Source organism: Canis aureus, chromosome X (genome assembly GCF_053574225.1).
Source record: "Canis aureus isolate CA01 chromosome X, VMU_Caureus_v.1.0, whole genome shotgun sequence".
Classification (NCBI taxonomy): domain Eukaryota; kingdom Metazoa; phylum Chordata; class Mammalia; order Carnivora; family Canidae; genus Canis; species Canis aureus.
In genome coordinates, this window is record NC_135649.1 from 116,677,455 (window position 1) to 116,704,800 (window position 27,346).

A 27,346-nucleotide genomic window follows, 5' to 3' on the forward strand; every position below is an offset into this window, starting at 1 on the left:
TAAAATACACATGTAGAAAGATGCACAAGTTTAAAATTTAATGAGTTTCCAGAAAGCGAGCACAACTATGGCAGATGAGGAAGCAATGGGACCAGCACCCAAGAGGCCCCCTTGGACTCCGTTGCAGTCACTTCTCCCCAAGCGTAACTTATCTGCTCTTCCTAGCACAGATTGGTTTTGACTAATTTTATATTTTGTATTAATAGTTTCATGCAGTAGATTCTCTTTTGTGTCAGACTTCTTTTGCACAAAGTGATGTCTGTGGGATTCATTCATATTATTGTAGATGGTTGAAGTGTGTTTCTTCATTCTTATTTCTATGTAGTATCCCACTGTGTGGATATACCACAATTTATCCATTCTCTTTTGGTGGCCATTTGGGTAGTTTACAGATTTTGGCTGTTGCAAATAATGCTATTATGAACATTGTAGCGTACATCTTTTGATGAAAATATGCACACATTTCCATTGTTTTCATTTTTCTTTGCTGTCAGAGATGGTATTGAAATGAATATCTGTGACTGTATCTTCCACATTTTCTAAATATTTCTGTGAAATACATTCTTAGAAATAGGATTGCTGGGTCGGGGGCCCCTGGGTGGCTCAGTGGTTGAGCATCTGCCTTTGGCTCAGGTCTTGATCCCGGGGTCCCGGGATCGAGTCCCGCATTGGCCTCCCCGCGGGGAGCCTGCTTCTCCCTCTGCCTGTGTCTCTGCCTCTCTCTGTGTGTCTCTCATGAATAAATAAATAAAATATTTTTAAAATTGCTGGGTCAAATGATATGAACAATAACATTTTGAGTAGATACAGCAGAACTGTTCTCTGAAAATATTTTGACTTGTAAACTTGGTCTGCACCCCAAGCAACCCATTGTGGCTGTATCCCTTTGCTGTTGCCATTATCTGTGACGCAGATGCTGCTGTTGTGTCTTCTGGACTACAAGGCAAAGCTAATGAAAACCAGAATCTCTTTTCTGGCCCCTTTCAGACACTCCCTAGTGGGCTAGGGCCTCTCTCATGTGTCCAATGAAAGACAGAAAAGAAAATGACCTAATGTACCAGGATGTCAGGGGATAGTGTGAAACTGCCAGCTGAAGCGATTGAGTAAATTGATGCTATGAGAAGATGCACCCAAGGGATGCCATGGCTCTACGTGCCCTCCACAACACAGTGAGATAACCTCCTTTCCCAGGTGGAGATTGAGGTTTCTAACCTGGAAATGAGAATCACATATCTTACCAACAAATGGCCCATTCTAAATGCCTGGCCTTTGGAAGGTATTAGGCTAAGGTAGTGTTTCCTAACCTTGGAGCTCGTGACATTTAGTGTGGGATGATCCTCTGCTTGGGGGTCTGTTGTGTGCACTATAGGATGGTTAGCAGCATCCTCAGCCTCCTCCCACTAGATGCCAGTCTTGCTCCACCCCTCATTTGTGATGACAGACAATAACCCCAGGCATTGCCAATGTCCCCTGCAAGGGAGAATCACCCCCAGCTGAGGACCACTGGGCTGCTGCTTACAGAGGACTGGTTCTGAATCAGATCCTATTCAGATTCTGGCCCCACCACTCTTTGTTGCATGACCCTGGACAAAGTACCTAAATTCTCAGTACCTCAGGTGGCTCATACGAACAATACAAATGTTGATAGTTGATAGTTGTTGATATCAACAAAAGTTGATACTTTCCTTAATCATTTCTTATAAAGATTAAATGAGATTCCTCATGTGATGCATGCAGTACAGTATTTGGCGTAAAAAAAAGTATTCAGAGTTGTGAGCTTTATTAGTCAAAATCTTTATTATTATTATTATTATCTAAAAGCTGAGGTGGTGGGAAAAAATATTCACTTTCTGGAAAAGGATGTGGATAATGTGTATTTGAAAAACATCAAAGGACAGTGGGTTCACAGCCCTTGGAACAGGCAGTGGGAAATGTGGGGAAAGCATTATTTAAGTGCTACAATTGAAAACAACAGCATTCGGTTATACCTCTGTTCCTTCTCAAATCAGCATTTATGGAAACCAGAATTTATGGGAAGTGGACTCTGGCAGCAGAATTAGACATTTTTAGGAACATGCTAAATCACTGTGGGGAAATATTTTATTGCATTCCTCTTGTTAATCTGAAATTGGTAAATTTTCAATAGTTTGTTGAATGCTTTTATTTTAAATAAGAGAATATGTTCAGTGCTGAAGCAGCCCTATTGTTTCTGTTATTATTGAGTAGAGAATTTTATCTGTTATGAGCTTCATTGGGCTGATTCTCACCTGAGATCCTTTCCTCCCACCAGAGGTCTAACTTGGATACACTCAGGTGCCAGAAAACGGTATCTTCTTCTCTGCGGGACAGAGTGGTGCCCTAGACAGGGTTCCAGATGAGGAGTATAAGGCCAGGGTTGTGTCTTTGTGTTGCCAGTCACTTCTTCCCTTTTGGTCTCAGATTCTCAATTGAGCAGGTGAGATTAGTTCAGCATCTCCCAACTATGTTCTGAGAGCTCTGAGGGGTTGGAAAAGACTTTCTGAGAAGAAAAAAGGAAGGGAGGTGATATTATAACAAATTTATTTAGAAGGTACCCTGAGTTACAGTGCTCCCTCTGCAGGACCCCTCAATTTTTCTTCAGTTATTGTCTAACAGGACTATATAAGACGCAACTAACGTGAACTACTTTCTCAAACTAACTTGATCATGGAACAATTTAGGAAATCCTGCTTTAAATGATTTAGGAGTCCCTCATAGACGTATAAGATCCCTGATTCCGTCTGTATTCATTTTCTATCACTAGTATGACAAAATGTCATAAACTTAGTATCTTAGAACACTACAAACCTATTATCTTACAGCTCTGGGTTAGAAATCTGACACGGGGCTCACTGGAGTAAAATCAAGGGGACAACAGGGCTGTATTCCTTCTAGAGGCTCTAGGGGAGAATCCATTTCTTTGCCTTTTCTTGCTTTTAGAAGCCACCCACATTCCTTGACTCATGGCACCCTATCTCCATCTTCAAAACCAGAAAGGTTGTATCTCCTTGACTGCTTTACTCTAGTTATCTCCCTCTCCCTCTGAACTCTACTAGAAAAGGGTCTCCTGTTTTAAGGACGCATGTGTTTACATTGGGCCCACCTGGATAATCCAGGAGACTCTCTCCATCTCAAAGACATTAACTTAATTATATCAGCGAAGTCTTTTCTGCCATGTGAGGCAACGTATTTCCAGGTTCCAGAAATTAGAGTGTGAACATCTTTGGGCATCCATTATTCTGCCAAATGCTCTATCTGTGCCAGTAGCTCCTCTATGTCTCAACCCTGGAGAGTGCCATGTAGTGTTCTGTAGAGCCAGAAAGAAGCTCACGTGACTATCTTCTTCATTTATTTGCTTCCTATCCTCAACTCTTATGGCACAGAATGACGATCTTGCAAGAGGTATTAAGTTCTCTGGCTCCCTCCACCAGGAGCAATAAAATCAAAGAGCATAAGAGCAATGAAAACAAGGCTATTGAACTAATCAGTGCAACATTGTATTTTTAGCTTCTCTCCTGATATAGATAAGAATGCTTCCTTGAAATGAACTGGGCTCTGAACTGTACTTTGTTCTAATTTTTTTTATTTTTATTTATTTATGATAGTCACACAGAGAGAGAGAGAGGCAGAGACATAGCAGAGGGAGAAGCAGGCTCCATGCACCAGGAGCTCGATGTGGGATTCGATCCCGGGTCTCCAGGATCGCGCCCTGGGCCAAAGGCAGGCGCCAAACCACTGCGCCACCCAGGGATCCCTGTACTTTGTTTTATGTGAAATTACCAGAATAGATAATTAGTCTTAACTTAACAATTAGTCTTTGAAATTAAAATATGAACATAAAGGGATTAAAGATTTTATTCGCCTTTTTTTTTGCTATAGCCACTACCTGGCTAATTTCTAAAAAAAAAAATGCTTTAAATAAATGCTTAATTAAAAAAGTGAATGCTACCACAATGTTTAAATTTTTCAAGCTACTCGTGATCATCAGCTTGTGAAAAGAAAAGAAACTGAAGGATTGTGTTTCTTCTCATTGCTTGGTAAAAGCTCTGATGGCCAATCTGTATGAAGCAGAAATATTGCATGGGTTTGCTTGTTGTTGATATTTTATCTTTCATGAAAGGAATGAGGTGGGAAATAAGTTTTATACTAAAAAATATTTTTAGATCTTTGCGTTTCAACCCATGTTGAAGTTTTTGTTGTTGTTTTTGTTGGACTCTTTGAGTTCTCATATGACCCAGCAATTCCACTCCTAGGCATATACCCAAGAGAATGGAAAGCATATATTCACATAAAAATTTATACATGAAATATTCACAGCTGCTTTATTGATAATGGCTAAAATGTGGGAACAACCCAAATGTCCATCAACTAATGAATTATAAAACAAAATTTGATATATCCATACAATGAATATTATTGGACCATAAAAAGGAACAAAGTACTAATACATGCTACAACATGGATGAATCCTGAAAATATGCTAAGAGAAAGAAACTGGAAACAAAATGGCCACATATGGTATAATTCCACTTATATTAGAAGTAAAAACTAGACAAGTCCTTAGAGACATAGAATAGATCATCAGTGGTCAGGGCCTGGGGTGAGAAGAGAATGGAGAGTGACTGCTAATGGGTTTAGGGTTTCTTTTTGGAGTGATGGAAATATTCTGGAATTAGATAATGGTAATGTTTGCATAAAGTATATTCTATGAATATACTTTAAAATCCATTGACTCATATACTTTAAATTTTTATGATATGTGAGTTTTATCTAAAAAATTTAATCAGAACTTTGGGTATTTGGTCTGGCACATGAGAAGCTTAGAAGTTGCCATTTCACCCAACAAGTACAAGTCTGAACAAACTGAAAAATCAACAACTCTTCTTAGATCCATAGGAGAAGAGAGGTCATAGAGCAACTTGCTGCCTCTAAAAATTGGAGAGACTGACCCGTGAATATAGAGAATCAAACTTATTGGAGCAACAATCTCCAAAGGAACCAGTGCCCAGGTAGGGAAACCTGAACTGTAATTGATGAATTCCTGGAAGCTCAGTGTGTACAACTCTGAGAATGAAAAACTCCAGGGAGACCCAGTCATCAGGAGGCCCTGCCAATTGTGTAGGTTTTACCTCCTGGATCTCCACCAAGTTCACAGATGTTGTGATTAGGTATGAAAAAATCTGAGGCAATCAGCAAAGAGCCTCCTAGAACTGATAAGTAATTATAGCGAAGTTGTAGGATACAAAGTTAATATACAAAAGCCAATTGCTTTTCCTATATACCAGCAATGAACAAGTAGAATTTTATATTAAAACCAGGATACCATTTACATCAGCCCCTCTGAAACTAAAATACTTAGGCAAAAACTTAACAAAACAGGTACAACATCTGTATGAGGAAAACCACAAAACTCTGATGAATAAAAACAAAGAGCTAAATTAATGGAGATATATCCCATGTTCATGGATAGGAAGATTGAATATTGTCAAGATGTCAGTTCTTCTCAATTTGATCTATAGATTCAAAGCAATTCCAGTCAAAATCCCTGAAAGCTATTTTGTGGATATTGGAAAACTGATTCTAAAGTTTATATGAGGAGGCAAAAGACCCAGAGTAGCCAACACAATATTGAAGAAGAATAAAGTTGGAGAATGACACTACCTGACTTCAAGACTGAGTATAAAATGGTAGGCATCAAGACAATGTGCTATTGGCAGGAGAACAGACAAGTAGATCAATGGAACAGAACAGAAATCCCAGAAATAGACCACATAAATATAGTCATTGATCTTTGACAAAGGAACAAAGGCAATACAATGGAGCAAAGATAGTCTTTCCAACAAGTGGTGCTGGAACAACTGGATATCCACATATCAAAAAAGAAAAAAGAATCTAGGCATAAACCTTGTGCCCTTCACAAAAATTAACTTAAAATGGATCACAGACCTAAATGTAAAATGCAAAACTATAAAACTCCTGGAAGATAACAAGGAGAAAATCCAGATGACCTTGGGTGTGGTGATAACTTTCTAGGTACAATACCAAAGGCACAATGCATGAAATAATTGATAATCTGGACTTTATTAAAACTAAAATTTTCTGCTCATTGAAAAACAATGTCAAAAGAATAAGAAGACAAGTCACAGACAGGGAGAAAATATTCACAAAATACATATCTGATAAAGAGCTATTGTCCAAAAAATACAAAGAACTATTAAAAATCTCAATAAGAAAACAAACAACAAGATAAAATATAGGCCAAATACTTTAAGAGGCACCTTACCAAAGAAGATATACAGATGCCAAATGAGCACATGAAAAGTAATATGTGATCATGGAAATGCAAGCTAAAACAACAATGAGATACCACTACATGCCTATTATAATGGTGTAAACCTAGGCCAACATCAAGTGCTGGTGACAACATCAAGTATTGACAACATTAAGTGCTGGTGAGGCTGTGGAGCAACAGGATGTCTCATACATTCCTCATGAGCATACAGAATGGTGCAGACACTTTGGAAGACAACTTGGCAGTCACTACAAAACTAAATATACTCTTACCATACTATCCAGCAGTTATACTCCTTGGTACTTACCCAAAGGAACTGAAAACTTATGTCCACACAAGAACCTGCACGTGGATGTTTTTTCATCATTGCCCAAACCTGGAAGCAATCAAGGTGTCCTTCAGTAGGTGAATGGATCAACAAACTGTTGCACATCCAGACAATTCAGTATTATTTGGTGCTAAAAAGAAATGAGCTATCAAGCCATGAGAAAATATGGAAGAACCTTCCATGCACATTACTAAGTGAAAGAGGCCAGCCTGAAAAGCTGCAGACTGTATGATTCCAACTATCTGACATTCTGGAAAAGGCAAAAAGATCAGTGGTTGCCAGGGGTTATAAGAAAGAGAGGGAGGTAGAGTAGAGAGGATTTTTAGGGCATTGCAAATACTGTGTATGATACCATGATTGTGAAAACATGGCCTTATACATTTCTCCAGACTCAACACCAAGTATGAACCCTAATGTCAACTAGGGACTCTGGGGGATGATGACATATCAGTGCAGGTTCATCAGCTGTATAAATGTCCCCTCTGGGGGAGAATGTTGATAGTGGGGGAGGCTGTGCAGGTGTGGGGCAAGGGTATTGGGGCAATGCCTGTACTTCTCAAGTTTGCCATGAAATGGAAACTGCTCTAAAAAATAAAGTCTATTAAAAATGCACCCGTTTATTATACTTCTCCAAATCCCTGTAATATATCACTCTAATTTATTTGTGAAAAACTTCAGTTCCTGTATGTTTTGTTGCTCAAAGGAAGCATTATTTACCTTAGGCAAAAACATTTAGCCAGGTAGGTAAAACACTTTTTAATTTATGATTTAAAAAGTAGTATCTCTAGAAGAAAACATTTCTGGAAAAAAGAGTCTGAAACATGGCAGCTAAAAACTCAGATTCATGCCAGATAGTTCAGATGGTTTGTTTTTATGTCATACCTGGCATTTTGTGTCATTCTGCAAATCAGTTTCTCTCTGTTCCTGGGCCCTTTTACATGTTTTGACACTTGATAGTAAAAGCCAGGAAGCAAGGTTTTTTTCATTTTACTGGAAGTGATTTGGGTTACTTTAGAACAAATGTCCCAAATATAAATGTTACCCGCTGGTCTTGTTTCCATGCTAATAGACACAAATAGTTTTCCGTATAGACGCAGAAGTGTTCTTTCTCAAGAGCTTTCTTTCAACCCACAGATATGCAAAGGCACAAAACTCAATTGCTATTTCTTCTAAGTGCTGTGTCTGTCCTTCCAGAATGTACAGTCCAGCGAGGACTTGTACAAAGGCACAAGGGCAGAGAGTTGATGTTTAAATCAGAGTCAGGAAAATAGCTGAAATGCGGGAGGGGGAAAGGTGAATGTGATGATTAGATAGGAGGGAGGTATCATAGGAAGTTAGAGTTTTCTGGGAAAATAACTGACATTTAAACATTCCCAGTCCTCTTCTTGCTTCTCTCAGTGAGACATCACAAGTGATTCCCTACACATCTTAAGCATCTAGGTCATTTGGGTCCTTAAAAGAAACATGTAGGAAAAATAAGTTGTTGAGCGATCTCTATCGAGCCATCGGCTCATACATAACATATGTATATGTTGTAATGATGGTTGTAAAAAGAGGCAGTTCCCTTGCTGTTTGAAACAGTGAAACGCCCTAGGAAACTCCATCATTTCCTGTACTACTTGTCTGGTGATTTTTCAGTGGGTCGAGAAGGAGGTCAGCAAACTTTTTTCTGTAAAGGGCCAGATCATAGATGTTATAGGCGTTGGGAGTCCTATATCTCTAGTGCAACCACTCAACTCTGCCATTGTATTAGGACACAGCCCTCCGCCCACCCCCACCCCAGGATGGAAATGAACAGGCCTCTCTGGGCTCTAGTTTATAAAAAGAGGCGGGAGGCTGGATATGACTGGGACTGGACTTCGTCTATTCCTACTGGAGATCAACAGTTCACACCTCAAGGTCAAGTCATGCCTCACTCAATGTGTTAGAAGTAATATTAGTCATTATAGATAATTTACAAACTTCAGAATTTTACTTTGTAGGAAAATGAAATGAGAGAGGATTTCATTCTGATGCACTTTCTTGAGTCATACCTTGCCGCTCCTTGTGAGGAAGGGATGGTACTCACAGGGAGATGCTAGGGTGAGGTTAAGACCCCAGACCCTGGGGTGGAGGCCCATGACTTTGAATCCCAGCTCTGTCACTTGCATTCTGTGCCTTGAGTGAGTTACTTAACCTCCTGAGTCCTTGATTCCTTCATCTGGGAGATGGCTTATATTAATAGACCTTACCTCATAAAGTTATTTAACGATTAAAGCAGGGAGCACATGACTAGGGCCAGGAATAATGATGGGTACATATGTACATCCACAAGAAATGTTAGTTATTCCTCACATATCTAAATCCCCTGGGAATGGAGCGTAGCTCCCAGCTTAGCTTATCTGTGCTGTGAGTCACTGATGAGCAAGCCTTACCATTAATAGTTGTGTTGACTACGAACTCTCATGGTGCTAATGGGTTATAATTTTATATTTTCTTACATTAAAAAGTGGTTCTACCCACAGATGGATATTTAATAAGGAAGAAGGCAGCAGAACTCAGTGAAGAAAATGTGAACATAAATCAATAGTCCCTGTGAGTGAAAACAACATTGAGACATGTCAGGCTACAGCCGTTGAGATTTACCAAAAGGTTGACCAAGTGTTCTGTGCCTGAAAATTGTGCAGAATGCTCTTTCTGTTGCTATCACTGAACTCTGAAATTTTGAGTCTTACCATTTTTGTGAATAAGGTGATGTTTATCTATGTTTATTAGCATACACTTCCTTGCTCCATTAATATTAACTAATAATGAGTCAATAAAAATGAAGACTCGGGATTCCTGGGTGGCTCAGCGGTTTAGCACCTGCCTTCGGCCCAGGGTGTGATCCTGGAATCCTGGGATCGAGTCCTGCATCAGGCTCCCTGCATGGAGACTGCTTCTCCCTCTGCCTGTGTCTCTGCCTCTCTCTCTGTGTGTGTCTCTCATAAATAAATAAAATCTTTTTTAAAAAATTAAAAATTAAAAATAAATAAAAATGAAGACTCATTAAAATAAATAAATGGGATATATTTTTTAAAAGTCACATTAGCATATTATTTCTTTCCTCATTAACCACTTTCCAAATGGTCTTCATATGGCCACGTGAATTAATCATGTGCTTAGAGCATCCTTTGATGAATTCCATGACTTCCTCCCGAAAAAGTTGCCCTGATATTTGTTTTACTCACCACAAAATTGTGTGTGTGTGTGTGTGTGTGTGTATGTGTGTGTGTATGGGGGAATCAAAATCTGGCTCTGGGACAGTGTGTTTGTGTGTCGCACATGTCTCATTCATCATGCAAATGGAACGCATTGCTCCACCTTCCCCACGGTCTGTTTTTGTTTTGTTTTGTTTTGTTTTTTATCCCCACTTCCCAGAGCAGGTAATTGAGGCTGAGAATCGTTAGATACCCACATGGCTGGTTATGGGCTGAGCTGGACTTAAAAGGCTGGCAGTCAGAACATAGAGCCCTCCGTGCAGCCCCTGTGGGGTAACACTGTGTCCTGGTGGAAGGAAACAGCTGCAAATGAGCACGTGAGGCCTGCTTATCGCACTGCCCCCACACCACACTACCATCAGAAACATTCCCTGTGGCATCCGTGGCGGAAAGCGTAGAAAGTGGCATCTGGATCAAGCCTGAACGAAGGAAAAACAATTTTAAATTATGGGTGCATGGGTTTGGGGATTTAATTCCCAATTGGTAGTATTGTTAGGTTTTATTTCTGCTGCCAGTGAAAGAGAAGGAAAAGGCTAAGAATCTGCCCCTGGTGTCAGAGACATCTGGCGGGGTCAGTGGATGAGTGCGTATAGAGACAGTGCGCCCATCACGGGGGAGTTTGGAGGGGTGCGAGGAGGGGTACGTGGAAGCAGGAGGAAGAGAGCAGAAGGTGTGTGGCAGATGCTTCGTGGAGTTTGGAGAAAAAGGCAAAAGAGTAAGGACTCTGCCGCCCGATGGTTTTCTTAACCCCAGGCCTTTGCAGTGCTTCTCATCTGGGATTGTTCCCTCGAATCCCTGGGACAGCTTGGGAAACCTACCAGAGCCCGGGCCGCAGCCCTGAAGAGTCTGGCTGATGTGCTCTGTACCTGTGGTGTCCACTACAGTAGCCACTAGCCACCGTGGCTGTTGCCATTTAGATCAATGCAGGCTGGAGAAGACTAGAAATGAAATGATTCCATCTCAAGAGCTCATCAGCCGCGGGTAGGTAGTGGCCACCATATCGGATGGTACAGGTAACAAAGATTTCCATCATCGTAGAAAGGTCCTTGCTGCTCTGGAGAGGTCCTTGCTGCTCTGGAGAGGTGCGTGGGCATGGGCATTTTTGAAAACCGCACCAAGTTAATTCTTTCCTTTTTCTTCTCTTTTCTTTTCTTTTTGAAATTGGGGTATGCACCAAGTAATTCTAGTGTGCAGCCAGGTAGAGAACTGCCGGTCCTTACAGAGTTTCTTCTAACATTAATCACCACGTGCATCTGAACTAATTTTGCTTTTTTTTTAAATTTTGCTTTTTTAAAAAAGATTTTATTTTTATTCATGAGAGACACACACAGACAGAGGCAGAGACACAGGCAGAGGGAGAAGCAGGCTCCATGCAGGGACCCCGACACAGGACTCCATCCCGGGTCTCCAGGATCAGGCCCTGTGCTGAAGGCGGCGCTAAACCGCTGAGCCCCCCAGGCTGCCTCTAATTTTGCTTTTGAAGCAAATACCCCAAGAATATTATTAAAGCTAGAGTTTTTCTGCACTCTAGTAATGCAAATGCATATTTTTTTTAAATTTAAAATAGCTTACTGTGGGGCACCTGGGTGGCTCAGTCGATTAAGCATCTGCCTTCGGCTCAGGTCCTGGTGCCCGGGTCCTGGGATCGAGCCCCGCATGGGGGAGCCTCGCTGAGCAGGGAGCCTACTTCTCCCTCTGCCTCTGCCTTCCCCTGCTTGTGCTCGCTCCCTCTCTCTGTTACATAAGTAAGTAGATAGATAGATAGATAGATAATCTTAAAAACAAAATAGCTTACTTGCTCACTTTTGGTCAACAACTAAAGGTTTAGAGGAGTTAATTACCAGCCTTCGGCTGAAATGTGTTAAGTTGCTTTTTCCCGTTCAGTCTGAAGTATGACCGTTGGTGCTGGTTTTGAGCTGCGCACTACTACTGTCTTGTAGAGAAAAACCTCATTGAGTGGAGACTTTGCAGAGTGTTAGGTGCAATTGATGAAACAAAATGTTGTCAAATGTAGCACTGAAATGAGAAACCAGAAAGGAATTCACTTTGGTATTTGCTATTGTTGTTGCCAATTCTGTTTTGCCTACGAGTTTCCAGTATAGAGTTTTCCCTCTCCTAAATATGATAGTCATCTCTCCTTAAGGCTTGCCTTATTTCCTGCTGATTTAGAAATATCTGATCAGGGATTGAGTTCTCCAGTTTGGGCTAACATTACTTCAGCATCCCCGTATCTTGTAGATAATCTTGTTCCGAAATTCATTCCTTGTTTAGTGAGCAGTGGATCTGCCCAAATCTGAATAAATGACCTGCTCTGCAGAGCGTCCACATGACATCTTACCAAAAATGAATGTCCTCTCCTCTGAGTGTCCTTTTTTGGGTGAAACCTGCAGCATTCATTCTTAGAACTCAGCTTTCCTTGCAATGTGGGTAGAAGGAGCAGCCCGAAAAAGAAATGCCACTCTCTGCAGCATGTTAAAGCCAGTGACATCATGTCCATGTGTCTCTATGAGAACCAGAAGAGAATGATCTTTCTAGGTCTACCCTCCCCAACTCATAAAATGACATGCGAATTTCTCACTTTCCCCGTGAAGGGATATTGGACTTGCCTCCCTGAGGATCCACATTTATTGGAAAAATTAGGGGACTCTCCTGAAGAAGGCATCCCTAACATGTGCCTGTGTTGTGGCTGCCAAAAGCCTCTTCGTCGGTTGACATCACGCCTGGGGCTTCCATTGACCACTCTCACTGTAGACCTCCGTGTTTGCTCACTCTCTCCAGCCCCTGCTGGTCTGTTCTGCACCGCTCTGCCTCATTCATCTTTCCTAAAAAGCCCCTTTCCTTACCTTACACCTCGACCCAAAAACGGTAGAATGCAGATCCCAGCTGGTAAAGGATGCGACATTTCTAAAATGCCTGCTCCTTCCTTTTCCTTTGAAACAAACCCCAGTCCCTCCTCTTGCTCCTAGAGGCAATTGCCTCACCAGCTTCCTGTTCTGATTCCTCCTGCTGCCCTGCCTCTGTTTGTGCACATTTCTGCACCTTTCTTCATAAGGGCTTTGGGCACTCGGTCCATAAGGGATTCATTGAAAAAAAAAAAAAAAAGTCACTGGCATGCTGTGATGTCGCCTAAGGGTTAAACCCATTGCATTTCAAAACAGACCACCGCTGAGGCCTGCACTCCTTACTCTGTAGTGGCGAGAGTTATTTAAGTTCTCTTTGTCTCTGTTTTCTTCTCTGCAAGACTGGGATCATTCTAGTATATGCCTCCTAGACGCGTGGATAGTGCGTATCCATGGAGGCCGTAAGCGCCAACTGAGGGGCGCCTGGGTGGCTCAGTGATTGAGCAGCTGCCTTAATCGAGTCCCGCACCGGGCTCCCTGCTTCTCCCTCTGCCTGTCTCTGCCTCTCTCGTGTGTCTCTCATGAATGAATAAATAAAATCTTTTTTTTAAAGGCACTAACTGAATATTAGATGTTCTTTAATAAGGTTTTGACTATTTCAGATCCGTAGCCTTAAGTAACTTTCCAGTGACCTAATACTTTGCTTTGATGGTAGATTTTTAGATCTGAAGGATCCCTGCAAATGGGTCACCATAGTAGCAGGAGGATGCTAGAGATTAGACCAAGGTCAAGTGCTGGGAGTGGGGAGAGGATAGAGAGCTCCAGTTAAGGGAGCAAATGACAGCAGCGAGAGAATGCAGAGTCCTCCTTCTGTGCTAGTACTTGTCACCCCCACCTCTGGAAGGTCTGATCAAGCCCAGGGTAGGGGCCATAGATAATTGAACTAAAAGGTACCTCATTTTCATCATGCACTTTAAGGTAGCAGGACTAAAATACATTGTTTAAAATATTTTCTTGGGAATCCCTGGGTGGCTTAGTGGTTTAGCGCCTGCCTTCGGCCCGGGGCGTGATCCTGGAGACCCAGGATCGAGTCCTACATCGGGCTCCCTGCATGGGGCCTGCTTCTCCCTCTGCCTGTGTCTCTGCCTCTCTCTCTCTCTCTCTCTGGGTCTCTCATGAATAAATAAATAAAATCTTTAAAAAAAAAGATTTTCTTTTCTTTTCTTTTCTCTCTCCTCTCCTTTCTTTCTTTCTTTCTTTCTTTCTTTCTTTCTTTCTTTCTTTCTTCTTTCTTTCTTTCTTTCTTTCTTTCTTTCTTTCTTTCTTTCTTTCTTCTTTCTTTTCTTTCTTTCTTTTCTTTCTTTCCAGCTTCTTTCTTGCCATGTGAAAATGTAGAAAGTCAAGGGACGAGCCAGTATGTGGTTCAATGGGGAGACATACAGGAGAGGTTCCGGGGGCCAGGACTCCAGAGTCAAACTGTTTTGGTTTGTTGTCTGGGTGTACAAAGGAAGTTAAGGAAGGTGAGGTCAGCTGCTGCCTCACATACGTTTCCCAAATCCCACCGTACAAGTGCATTGCTCACTCATGATGTCATAGTGTCCACAACTGGTGGGATGGCTGTGCTCTGAGCACGGATTCGACAACCTGGGCTCCGCTCTCTTCAACACAAGAAGATGTTGATTTGGTCACCTGTGGCTGCATCACACGCCACCCTGAGGCTTAGCACTTAAGACAACAACCATTTGATTTGCTCTCCGCAGTCTGAGCTGGGCTCAGCTGGACATTTCTCCTGGCCTTGGCAGTGGCCTTATTTACCTGGGAGGTGGCCTGGAGGCTGGATTTCACTGAGATGTTGGGATAGCTAAGCTTTTCTCTCTCTCTCTCTGCGCATGGCCTCTCCAGTACACTAACCAGACCTAAGACGTGGTGGTGGGAGGGTCCCAAGGATGCAAAAGCAGAATTTGCCAGACCTTCCTAAGTCTTAGGAGCAGAATCACCTCAGCGTCATTTCTGCAGCATTCTATTGCTTCAAGCAAATCACAGGGCCAGCCAGGATTGAAGGGTGGGGGATCCTAGGACATGAATATTAAGAAGTGTGGTTTCTGCCTGAGAGTGCCATGCATAGCTCTGGGAACTGTTGTCTCCAGGTTTTCAGGGGCCAGGGCTAGAGGTGAAGCTAAGCACTCTCTCTCGTAACCCCTTGGCTAGAGCTTAGTCACATGACCACTGCTACCTGTGGAGGAGGCTGGGAAGTGCGGTTTAGCTGAGTGCCCAAGAAGAGTCTGAGTGGCCAATCTTTTCCACTCTTTATGTGCCTCCATCCCCTCCTCTGTATAATAAAGTTGTGGGAGGGAGTGAACGCGTGAAGTACCAAGTACAATGCTTGGTACTTAATACACGCTCAATAAATTTCTGTTATCATCATTATTGTTATTACTTGCTACTCTGCGGTGACTACTTGATTTTGCTCCATTTAAATCAACACATGTGACAGTGGATGCCACGCTAAGGGATGTGGGCTTTGTCCTGGAGCTAAAGAGGAAACCTCAAAGGATTTTAAGCAAAAGGGTGTTGTAATTGGAAATGTACTCACCCCAAGAGTTGGATAGAGTGGTTCTATAATATTTTTTGCTTCAAGTGTGCAAAACATCCCCAACAGCATAAACAGAAAAAACCCAGAAGAACCAGAGAGGAAGGTGGAGTGAATACTTATGGGCATAGATTCGGAAGCTATAAGCTGTTGCGTGGCACCCTTGTCTGATGAAGAGTCCAATAGATAAAAGACCACTGTTGTGTCCTAGGCATTTTTCTGGCTAGCAAGCTCTTCTGCAGAGTGGACCTTTCAATTGCTTCCCGATATTGATTTCCAAGGCCATTTGGGAGACTCTCTGGCCTTTTATTGGTTCTACTTAAAGAGCTGATATTTGATTAAAAGAAGATTCTTCATCTTCACCCCCTCGTTTTTCTGGCTTGACCACATTTTTCCAAAGAATGCCAGAGATACACAACTTCTCCATTATTTCTGCATTTCCTCTCCAGGCCAGACTTGGTTCCACTCTTTAAACAGACTAGGAATTTCACAAGACGTCGTCTCTTGAGATCATTGGAGATTATTCACTTAAAGAAATAGTCATTTTCTTATGAAACATTTGTTGCCCTGACAGTGTATGTCTCCATTAAATAAATTGATTTAACAGGCCATTCCAGTATTAGGTAATCATTCTTATTAAATTGCTGTGGCTATTTCTCATTAGACACTTATGACATGGCCCTGACTGGGGTGTGGGCTGTGGACTGTGGCTTTGTCTTCCAATTAATTTGTAAGCCTCACAGTGGTTGGGATCACAGCTGCAGTACTTACAAGCTGTGACTCTTTGGGCAAGTTACTTAACCTCTCTGAACTTCTGTTTCCTCATCTGTAATTTGGGATGTAATGTAACCCACTCATTATAGTTCTTTTAGCAGTTAATGAATCCATGCCCATAAAACACTTAGAAAAATGTCCAGCACTTAGAAAGCTCACAATGAGAACTACATGTTGTTTTCACGTATTCATAAACTAAAAAGATCACTTGCCTAACAATGACAAATGAATTGCACATTTATCAATTTTATGTGAACTATTACATGAAATACATGTAAACGAGGGTCTCAATTTCATTAGTGAGTATCCAGAGCACATGAACCATAGTCACTATCTGCTGGCATGATGATGACTATTTTCAACATCTGAGTTTTGGGCGTAGTGGAGGTGGAGGTCTATGCAGTAACAGGTCAATTTTGAGTCTGAATTTCTCTGTAAGTGTAATTGTTCTAGTAAAGAAAACCATCTGATATATTTTATTGTTTTTAAATTCCTTTCTCTTGCTAAATAAATGCCAGCAGCAACAGAAGCTGTGTGTGGCTTATATCAAGTGATGATTAACCTCACAGAATCCTAGTAAAAAACATACCCAAGTCTCTAAGTTTTGAGTAAGATCTTCCATGAAATCATTTCTCAGCTTGTCAGTTATAATCACAGTGATCCTTTGGTTGGAATTCACTGGAGACCACAAGAGAACTATAACTTCATATCGACTGGAAAACAAAAGTGTCTTTTCAAATTGTTTTTTGCTTCAGTGCCATGTGGTATGCGTGGAGATCAAGGTAATTAGTGATCGGGATATGTTTTTAATCTTTCCTTTTCTTTCTGCTCTTTATGGATTTCTCCCCACCACCCCCGACTCCCACCTGCACCCTCTTAAACGTGGCCACGTGGTCACATCCACTCTGCCCTCCACACCCTCTGTTCAGGAAATGAACAACTTCTCAAGGACTATTGTTCCACAAAGAGCATAAAATTCAGAGCATGTGTTATGCTTCAGTATAAAAGAGAATGAAATCTTTTCCTTTTTCACTGTTTTTTCCTGGTGTTAGAAGAACGAAGAAGCCTGTGGTTTTAAAATATAATTTAGGAATTGAGAATTTGCCCTACACAAAGAAAGCGCCCTATGTGCTTTATCATGCTCTCAGGGGCTTTACCCGAGGCTTCCAACATTCTTTGGTTGATTCCTAATAAGGACAGTTTGCACAGTTACAATCCAATTACCATTTGTAGATCCCTGTGGAAAAGGGGATTTTTTTTAAAGAGGAATCTTTTCCTAACTCCAGAGTATCTCTTCAGAATAGTCTTATTAAAATAAAAATCAGGAAATCCAGTTTCAATTTTTCTGCATTCTTTTTGTCCCTCCCCCATTCTCTCTCTCTCTCTCTCTTACACACACACACACACACACACACACACACTGACTCACACGCTCACTCAGTGACACAGCCTGCCTCCGTTCTGAGGGGACAGGAACTTCTCAATGTCCAATGACAAGATTGCATTTTTTTTGGTCCCGAGATTCACGGTAGCAGAGGTCTCTGGCAGCAAAAGGTATCCTGGGAGTCACAGCTCTGCCAGCTGGGCCATTTCTCAGACACCCGATGTAATCTGCCATTGCAGGATGCATTTTTTACCAAAAGACTAATTTTTCTTTAAAAAAAACAGGCTCGAGTTCCTACTCCCAGCTTAGTTCGGTAAAATTAGGACAGCACAGACACGGCCGAATAGAATCCATGGGTAAGCAATATGAATATCTATGCTTATGCTTCTTTTCGAGAAGGTGATTGTGCTAAAATGTTGTGATCCTTACACATCTATCTTGTGATTTGGGAAGAGTGGATTGATCAGTGTCTGAGATGTGCGACAGCCAAGTCCTGTCTGTGCCAGTAGCGATTTATGAGAATGTTATTTTTAGATCGGTTGATAATGTTAGAGCAGCTTGCAACGAGTGAAGCGGAGCAGAGGGGAGCATGCCGTGGTGACACACGGACCGGCGCTGCCTGGGCGACAGCCGCTGCCCCGCGGGCTCCTTTGAGTTCTGGGAGAGTAAGGTGGCTACTCCTCTCCCCTGGACCTCTTGAACTCGGTGCAACATTTTATTTGCCGTAGATATGATCAATAAGGGCTTTGGAGAACAACTTGCACAGTACATGAAGCTACTAAAAGAATCTAATGGGCTTTATTTTACAAAAGAGGAAACCTGAAGCTCCTGGGTTTTTTAAGCACTGGCGGGCTTACCCTACTATAAGGCTGTGTCTCATTGTGGTGTGGTTTTTTTTTTAAGATTTTATTTATTTATTCAGGAGAGACACAGAGAGAGGCAGAGACACAGGCAGAGGAAAGAGCAGGCTCCCTGCGGAGAACCCGATGCGGGACTCGATCCCGGGACCCCAGGGTCACGACCTGAGCCGAAGGCAGGCGCTCATCCACTGAGCCGCCCAGGGGCCCCAAGGCTGTGTCTTGTAATGAAAAGACCCGGTGGCGGAAAGAGGCAGAAGGGGACCCTAACGTCCCAGATCCCGCTCTGCTCCTGTAGGAGCCACCTAACGTCTTTGCACCTTGCTTTCCTCCTTTGTAGACATGGGGGTCTGGATCGATTTCTCATGAGAAGTGACAAAATACGTATAGTGGTTTGGGGTCCGGATCCTGGAGCCCACTGCCCGGCTTCGGATCCCAACTCTGGCACTTACACTAGGTGTGCAATCTTGACAAGTGAACTTAGGACCCGTGTCTACGTTTCCTCATCTGAAGTATGGGAAGAATAATGGAAACATCGCCCTTAGAGTCGCTGTGAGAAATAAATGAGCTACCACAAATAAAGAGCTCAGGGCAGTAACTAGCAGAGAACGCACGGTCTGTGAGTGGTAGTGGGATCTTCAAGGTCAGTCCGTGTCAGAGGCCTGCCATTCTAACGTCAGTGAGCTCAGTTTATTACCGAAGGATAAGCAAGACCCTCAGCTGCCGGCCCTGTCCTTGAAAAATTCTAATTCTTGTAAACGTTTCCACTTTCCACACTCTGGGGTCAGTGCAGGCTGTTTTACCTCCTCTCCATCCAAGAGTCAAGTGAAACTTAAAACTCCGAATTAAATTGGTGGTGGGGGGCAGCCCGGGTGGCTCAGCGGTTTAGCGCCGCCTTAGGCCCAGGGCCTGACCCTGGGGACCCTGGATCGAGTCCCGCCTCGGGCTCCCTGCGTGGAGCCTGCTTCTCCCTCTGCCTGTGTCTCTGCCTCTCTCTCTCTGTGTCTCTCATGAATAAATAAAATCTTTTTTAAAAAAATAAATAAATTGGTGGTGAGTAGACAGGTCCATGATCCAACTGAGGATTTACAGAAGTAAAATTGGCCTTTTGTTCTGCTGGTTTTGCCTCTGGGGACTTCCAATATGTCGCTGCATCCCCTCCATACACACTATTAGAAAGGTTCTTTCCACGGGAAACGAGATGTTGAGTGACTTTTTGTTTTTTTTTGCATGGTGTTAGCACAGTGCTGGCTTGACGACGTTCATTTCTACGTCTTTGGTTTATCAGTAATTTAAATGAACAGGCCATTAGCAGATAACCGCTTTTATTTTTTTATTTTTTTTAGATTATTTATTTATTTATTAGAGAGAGAGAGAGAGAGGCAGAGAGGCAGAGGGAGAAGCAGGCTCCACGCAGGGAGCCCAACACAGGACTCGATCCTGGGACTCCAGGATCACGCACTAAACCGCTGAGCCACCAGGGCTGCCCCAGATAACTGCTTTTATATCACCCTGGCTTTTCATACTTTCCAATATCCCCAATTCTTACTATGTTGTGTGATTTCTTTGCAGGCTCTGTGGGATGTTGCTCAGAGAAAATCTTAGGAGAGGAGGGAAAATGTTGATCCCAAAGACAAATCCTAATCATAGATGTGCCTTCACCTTTAGTCTGGCCCTGGGGTCAGCAGACTTTTTCTGTAAAGGGCCAGATGGTAAATATTTTCAGCTTTGCAGGCCAATGAAAGCAGCATAGACAATACCTAAGTGAATGGGTGTGGCTGTGTTCCAATAAAACTTTATTTACAATAGCAATCGGTAGGCGGGATTTGGTTCACAGGCATTTGCTTGCCAAGTCCTGGCTTGTCATTATCCCCATGTCGTAGATGAGGAAACAAAGCATAGGAGGGAGGGAAAGCTTGCCAAAAGCCACATGACTGGAAAGTGGCAGAAGCAGAATTTAAGCCCCGGCAGCCTCGCTTGCCAGCGCTTGCTTTTGCCACCTCCCCAACTGCCCTTGTGTCAACTCATCCCTGCCTGAGAGTCTCATCTCCTGGAATCTGCCTCCATATGTAAGGGTTGACTCAAATATCATGTTCTTGGTAAGGTTGCCCTGGAAACCAACCCCCCAGCACGCTTGATAGCCCCCCACACACTACCTTCTTTCTCTCCTAGGGTCTAGCCCCTTGTCACTTGTTATGGAATTTACTCATTTATTATGTTCATTTCTTATCAATTTCCTTTGCTAAACTGGAAGCTTCTTGAGTGCAGGGTAGCTTTGTTTTGTTCACTGAAGAATCCACAGGACCCAGCACAGTGCCTGGCCTGTGGAAGGTGCTCATTCAGTGCGTGTTGAATGAGTGAAGTGCACATTTCCATAATGCTACGGTGACAGTTTTTGATACTTCTTGTGTAGCAATAAATAGCTACTATACCAAAGCAAAGGTTAAAACGGACTGCCATACCTGCCAACTGTTCAGAATTTTCTAAAATTCCTTCTCTAAGAAAACCGACTAGAAGGGATTAACAAAGCATAAAAATTATGTCTGATGTAGCAGAAGTGTCAAATTTTCATAAAGATCTTTTGAGAAGGAGTGGCTGACGAATCGAGAGAAGAAGAATTAGTGAATGTTATTCTATTGAGTCCCTAAAGGAATAACTTCTTGTAAGAGTCCAAATAGGGGTGTGACAGCTACACAGATATGCTCGGCTTTGCCCAGAAGCTCATGAAGAAGAAGGGAGTTCCTTGTCATTGATGATGTGTTTATTTTGGAGTTATAAAGAACTAGGCAGCCCTTTTCAGAAATGTTGGTTGCGAGCCTGGTATTTAAATTTATGCCATGCTGCAGCAACACATTGTGATTATCTGGGAACCTTGGCTGTACGAATGACAGCTGGCCACAGTAGAAAACAGTTAAAAAGAAATTTAGGCCCCAGTATGGTTTATCTAAACGGCATGCTGTTTTTCAGGCCTTAACTTACCGAATCGGTCTTTTCTTCTGCTCCTCACCCATGTGGAGCCATAATCCAGCTGGCTGGCTTATGACCACCGAGAAGAGGCATCTTACACATAGTGGAAGCATTTATTCATGAATTCAGTGCACATTTCTTAAGAGTTTTTGGTGTCACTAAAACTGCCAGGTTTAAAAAGGGTATGCAAATTTAGAGTAATGATGATTAATAGAATAACTTTAATTACCATGTATTCAAGACTTACTGGGAGCTAATAAGCCCTCTCCAAGAAATGCACTTGCGTTGTTTCAAACGATCACTACAAACCTGAGAGTTGTCTTGTTCTTTGCTCCATCCTCTGGATGAGAACACTGAGGCTCAGAGATGCTCTGAATCTTGCCAAAGAGCTCATCTCTATCTGAACCCAAGTCTTCACCACAGTACCAGAGGGCCTCAGTCTTTATTGTGCAAAAATCAGAAAACTCTGGGGATGCTGGTTTATGATGAAGGCGCTCGAGCCCCATTCTTTGTGGCCCTGATTCTCTGAATCTGTCTTAGAGCCCAGAAACCTGTATGTTTAACGAGAATCATCTGCCCAGGTATTCCACTGCCCTAGGTCTGCAGGCCATATTTTGAAGATCCCTGCATTGCACTCCTTGCTGGTTTCCTTGGCCTTGGGAAGTTTACAGTTGGATGAGGCTAAAGAGATGCCACAATTAGAGACTAGTCCCAAGGACATAAGAAAACAATGTGGTATAGACCCAAACCAAAATTATGTCAATCAATTTTATTTCATGGGAAAAGCAAATCTGTTTGTAGAGATGCAATCTAGCCCAAAAGAATGACCTTTCTGAATAAATCACAGATATTAGATTGTTGGTTTTTCAGTGTGTCTTTTGCTTCTTTTTTTCTAAATGTGGAGACATATACTTCTGGTGGGAAGAAAGTCTCTTTAGTTAATGCTTTTGGTGAATTGTTCTCCACTTGATCAACATTCTGTTGTATTGAGACCTTTTTGTGGTTTGTTTGTTCCTTTTAAATTGGTTCGTGTTGTTTGTGCTTCTTAATGCTGGTTTTAAATAACTTCCATAATTCTGTTTACTTACATAATACACAGAATGATACGTGTATAATATACATAATGCATAGTATACTTAAGAATACATAGTGCATGCATCTGATGTTAAACCAAATTCACCAATGATTGTTAATAGCTCCTGACACCATCATTTTAAGGAAATTCTATGTAATCTGGGCCTAACAGCAGATGTAACCTATGCTATGCCAGGGTTTCTCAGCCTCTGGACTATGAACGTTTTGGGCCAGATATTTCTTTATTGTGGGGGCTGTCTTGTGTGTTGTAGGATGTTGAACAGATCCCTGACCTTTACACACTAGATACCAGTAGCAAAGCCCTCCCCAGACTTATGACAGCCAAAAATGTTTCCAGACATTGCCAACAGTCCCCTGAAGGGGCAAAAATCACCCTCAAAAACCACTGTGCTGTATCTTTTTTGTAGCATGTTGTTACCCTTTGTTAATGCAGTCCAATAGTACTCCAGATTTAAAGGATATTTTTTACAACTGTCAAGGCCTTTAGTCTATCCAGAAACATGGGGTCAGTTTCAACTTCACTTACATTTATGTTTATTGAAATAAATTTGAAATCATCCACTTTCAACCTTGAAAGAAAAACCCTATGGCAACCACTCAGAAGACTAGATCCAGAGCCTTAAAATGAGTCATCCCTTTATGAGATGAGCAGTCACCAAAGAAACATGTCGGCCTGGAACATGATTTGAGAGTTGAGGAACAGCCAGAAGCACAGTCGAGGCTGTGCTGGTGGGCTTTGGCACTCTTCTGGGTGCTTGTCATGAGGATCACAGGGCAATAGCGACCTTTGTGGTCATGTCTTCCTGCTCCTAAGAGGTCTGATGGGTGAGCATGGGTGTCATGGATTCATTATTCTCTGGGTCTGATACTATTATGCTTATCTTCTGCCCTCATATACTGGCAGGTTTTTTCATCAACAGGCTCTGTTTCAAAAGACAGTTTCTTTTCTTTTCTTTTTTTCTAAGAGAAAGGATGGGGAGAAGGAGAATCTTAAGCAGGTTCCATGCCCAGCATGGAGCCCAAAAGACTGTTTCTCAGCAGCTTATTCAAATCCACAAGACAAAAAAAAAAAAAAAATCCACAAGACATCTCCCACATAGATGAAACATTACATGGTTTCTTATTGAACATGTGACGTACCTGATTCATTTAGTTCATAGATTGACAAATATTTTTTCAGTGACAGTTAAGGGCCAGGTACTGTCCTGGATACAGGGACCAAGGAGAAGAAACCAGGCGAGTTTCTTACCCTCTTCAATCTAGCCGATGTATATAGCTCATGATGCAGGGTCCTGGGACAGGGTCTCTGGTACATGACAGTAGATGCTAAATAAATGTGTGCAGGGTATTAAAATATCCTAATCTCTTTGTATCAGGGGTCGGCAAACTATAGCCAGTGGGCCAAACCCAGCTTGCTGGCTGTTTTTGTACCACCTGCAAGCTAAGAATGGCTTTTATATTTTTAAATGGTTGAAAAAGAAATCACAAGAAGAACAATATGTGGTTCTAGGTGTCTCTCTTAGAGACTTAGAGAGTGTAACTCTCTGCTCGTTCAAGTTTGAATCAGCATCACACCTAGCCAGCATCTTTGCTGATCTCTACATCTTCGACTTGCTCCTTCCCTCCATTTCTTTCAAGACTTGTTTCCAGTCATCTTTGCTGTACGTAGATCTGATCATGCTCCTCTCGCACTCAAGGTTCCTTAATGCCTAGCCATCACCTACTAGTAAAGTCCAGTCTACTTTGCAATGCCTGCAGGAAAAGCCCTCCAGGATCTGGCCCTGACTCCTGCATGGCTTCGCCTCCCTCTATTTCCTTCCTTCCAGCCTTGTAATTTCCCCAGACGAGCTCTTTCTCTCAAGTTCGTTTGCCTTGGCACCCGCCGTTTTTTCCAATGTTGCAGTTCTACTGGGCAAACTCTCTCTCTCTTATTGAACTTTTGAGTCTTCATTGAAACACTGCCTTGTCTAGAAAGCTTTCCTTGGTCCCCCAGACAGATGTCCAAGACTTTTCTCCTAGGCCCCATTGCATCTGTACTGACTTCCAGTATCACAATATCTATATTTTATGGATCATATGTGCTCTTCCTTATTAAAGTTTAACTCCAAAAGGACAAGGACCATGCTGTCACTTTGATAATCCCAAGCCTGGCTAGGACCATTCTTAGCATGTAATAGGTGCTCATTAAATTGTTAAAAGAATTAACCAGAGTGACATAGCAAATAAAAATAAAGTGTGTCTTTTGGGATGGGCTTATTTCAGTCGTAAGCTATGGTTCAGAGGTTGGCCAAGTACAGCCCACTGGACAAATCCAGCCTTTCCCTGTTATTATAAATGAAGTTTTATTGGAACACAGCCACACTCATTCATTTATGAATTGTCTATGGCTTCTTTCTGCCACAAAGGCAGGTTTGAGTAGTTTTGACAGAGACCATATGGCCTGTAAAGCCTGAAATATTTACTATCTGGTCTTTTACAGAAAAAGATAGTCAAACCCTGCTATTGATAATTGAGCCGATTAGAGGTCACATTCCTACATGCTTTTAATGAATAGGCATGTAATTCCATTTTGACACTTCAAATAGCAGTGGGCTTTCTTAGATACCCAGACTTCATTTTTAAAAGTCACCAACTCATCTGCAACTTTCATTTGGGAGGCAAAAATGCAATTCACTGACACTGTACCTTGTGGTAGCCTCAGCCTAAAACATGTGAAATGAGAAGTACACCCAAGGTGGGCGGGTTGTGAGTCCCCAACTCCCATCTAAACTTACTCTGATGATACCAAAAACAGGAAAAAGGAAGAAAAAGTGCAAAATATACTGGGCCTGGAAGAACTTTTTTCAGTTCACCAAATGTGATGGCAGTCTGACCACTTAGCCTAGATGTGCTCACTCCCTTCCCTGCCCAGACCATCCCCACATCGTGCCCCCAAACCCCTCCTGGGCTCCTGTTAGTTTTCACCATTATCCACTGGATGAAAACCCATACATGTGAAGACAAACAAAAAAGTCCACACTTCCTTTAGCTCCTCCCCAGACATGGCCTCCCCTGTGAGGCCTTTGCTGGCCCCTCCCTCTGGAACACGAATCATGTCCTCTCCTCATGCTGCCAGTCCCTTTCCTGCTTTTTGTTTTGTCCCTAGCAGTTACCATATTTAACGTACTATACCCTTTACTTACCCTGTTCATTGTCTGCCCTACTAGAGGGCACTATCTCCATCTGTTAAATGGATGAATAAATCAATGAAACCCCACATAGAAAAGAAAAAAATATCAAAGAATTAACATAGTGCCTTTTACTCTCGGGATGAACATTCTAGGCAGGAATTGGCTGCCACTAGGGAATGCAGGTGCTTTAATAGCTGCTGGGGCCAGTCTTTCTTGTAAGGTGAGTGATGAGGATGGCGAAGTCTTATGGGATGCCTTCAGTGTTCCCCACATCCACACAACTTCGAGGGTATGGCCCATGGGAGCCAGCACTGCTCCTTCCTCCTGGAACCTTTTTTTTTATTGTTGAGACACTAGTAGGTCTTCGAAGCTCTTGTGCCATGGCTGGTACCTGTGGGTCACAGGAAGTCCTCCATAAGGGGACATTGGGCTTCAGAGGATCATGAGGTCTTATTTCTCGGGGCGTCACATTCTTACTGTCTGTGGGGAGGGCAGAGCTTGTCACTCTGTGGATATATGTGTGCATAGGGATATGCTCAGGATTGGGGCGGGGAGTCTTGGCTTTGATTCTTCGGTGTGCAGTATTTTAACATCAGACATCTCCGTAATTACACAGAGTTCTTATTGATCATGTCTCTCTATCGATCGTGATCAGAGTAGCTCAGAGTGCTCTAGATAGAAATTCAGTGGTTACAATTTAGCACAGAGCTTGAGGGCACATGTTTTTAGCTTGAGTTCTGGTTGGTTCCAAATCTTGTTAAGTTTTATGATTTGGGGAAGATTACTTAACTTCAGCAAGCCTCAGTTTCATCTGCATTATATTATATTTACATAGATTAGATATTACTATATTATTACTATAATGTATCATACATGTATATTATAATCATGTATTATAAGTATATATCTAATAATAATGTTATATATATGTTTATATATTATAAGCATACTAGATTGTATTATTATATAATGTCCTGTATTATTAAATACTATACAGTTTACCCTTGAGCATTGTGGGAGTTGGAATACCAACACCCCCATGCAGTCAAAAATCTGCATTTAATTTTTTACTCCCCCAAAACTTAACTCCTAATAGGCTACTTGACTGGAAATGTTACCGGTAACATAAAGTCTATTAACACATATTTTGTATGTTATATGTACCATAGACTATATTCCTACAATAGGGCAAGCTAGAGAAAAGAAGATGCGATGAAGAAAATCGTAAGGAAGAGCAAATACCTTTACGGTACCGTGCAGTGCTGATCCAAAAATATCCACGTATAAGTGAGCGGACTTGTGCGGTTCAAACCTGCGTTGTCCAAGGGTAAACTGTATAAGATAGAGTCAAAGATGGTAAACACCTCAGAAGGTTGTCAGTGACTTGGCACAGTCGCTGGCAGGTGGTAGGCTGTCCATACGTGGTCCTCCCCTACATCTAGGGTGCATGCTGGCAGCTAGCAGCAAGTCCCTCTTGTTACCGAGATCCATAATCAAAAGTTGCCCTGCGTTGCCATAGAAGAGAGGCGGGAACCCTCAGAGTGTCTTTCTTTCTTTTTTTTTTAAAGATTTTATTTATTTATTCATGAGAAACAGAGAGAGAGAGAGAGAGAGAGGCAGAGACACAGGCAGAGGGAGAAGCAGGCCCCATGCAGGGAGCCCGACGCAGGACTCGATCCCGGGACCCCAGGATCAGGCCGCTGAGCCCCCCGGGCTGCCCCGGAGTGTCTTTCCCACGGCTGTCTCCGGCCTGCATGTGAATCATTATATGGGATCGCGTGATCCAGCAGAT

General features: G+C 42.3%; 1 protein-coding gene across 4 annotated transcripts in view; it reads left to right on the forward strand.

The window, feature by feature from the left end:
* Positions 1–27,346, forward strand: part of ARHGAP6 (Rho GTPase activating protein 6) — a 481,194-nt gene that overhangs the window by 375,771 nt on the left and 78,077 nt on the right. Inside the window, exon 1 of one of the 4 annotated variants that reach the window (XM_077889550.1) lies at positions 17,569–17,821. The exons of the other annotated variants lie outside the window; for them this stretch is intronic. The gene's annotated coding sequence lies outside the window, so the exon portion shown is untranslated. Of the gene's footprint in view, positions 1–17,568; positions 17,822–27,346 lie in introns of those variants that run through there. 4 annotated transcript variants of the gene reach the window in all.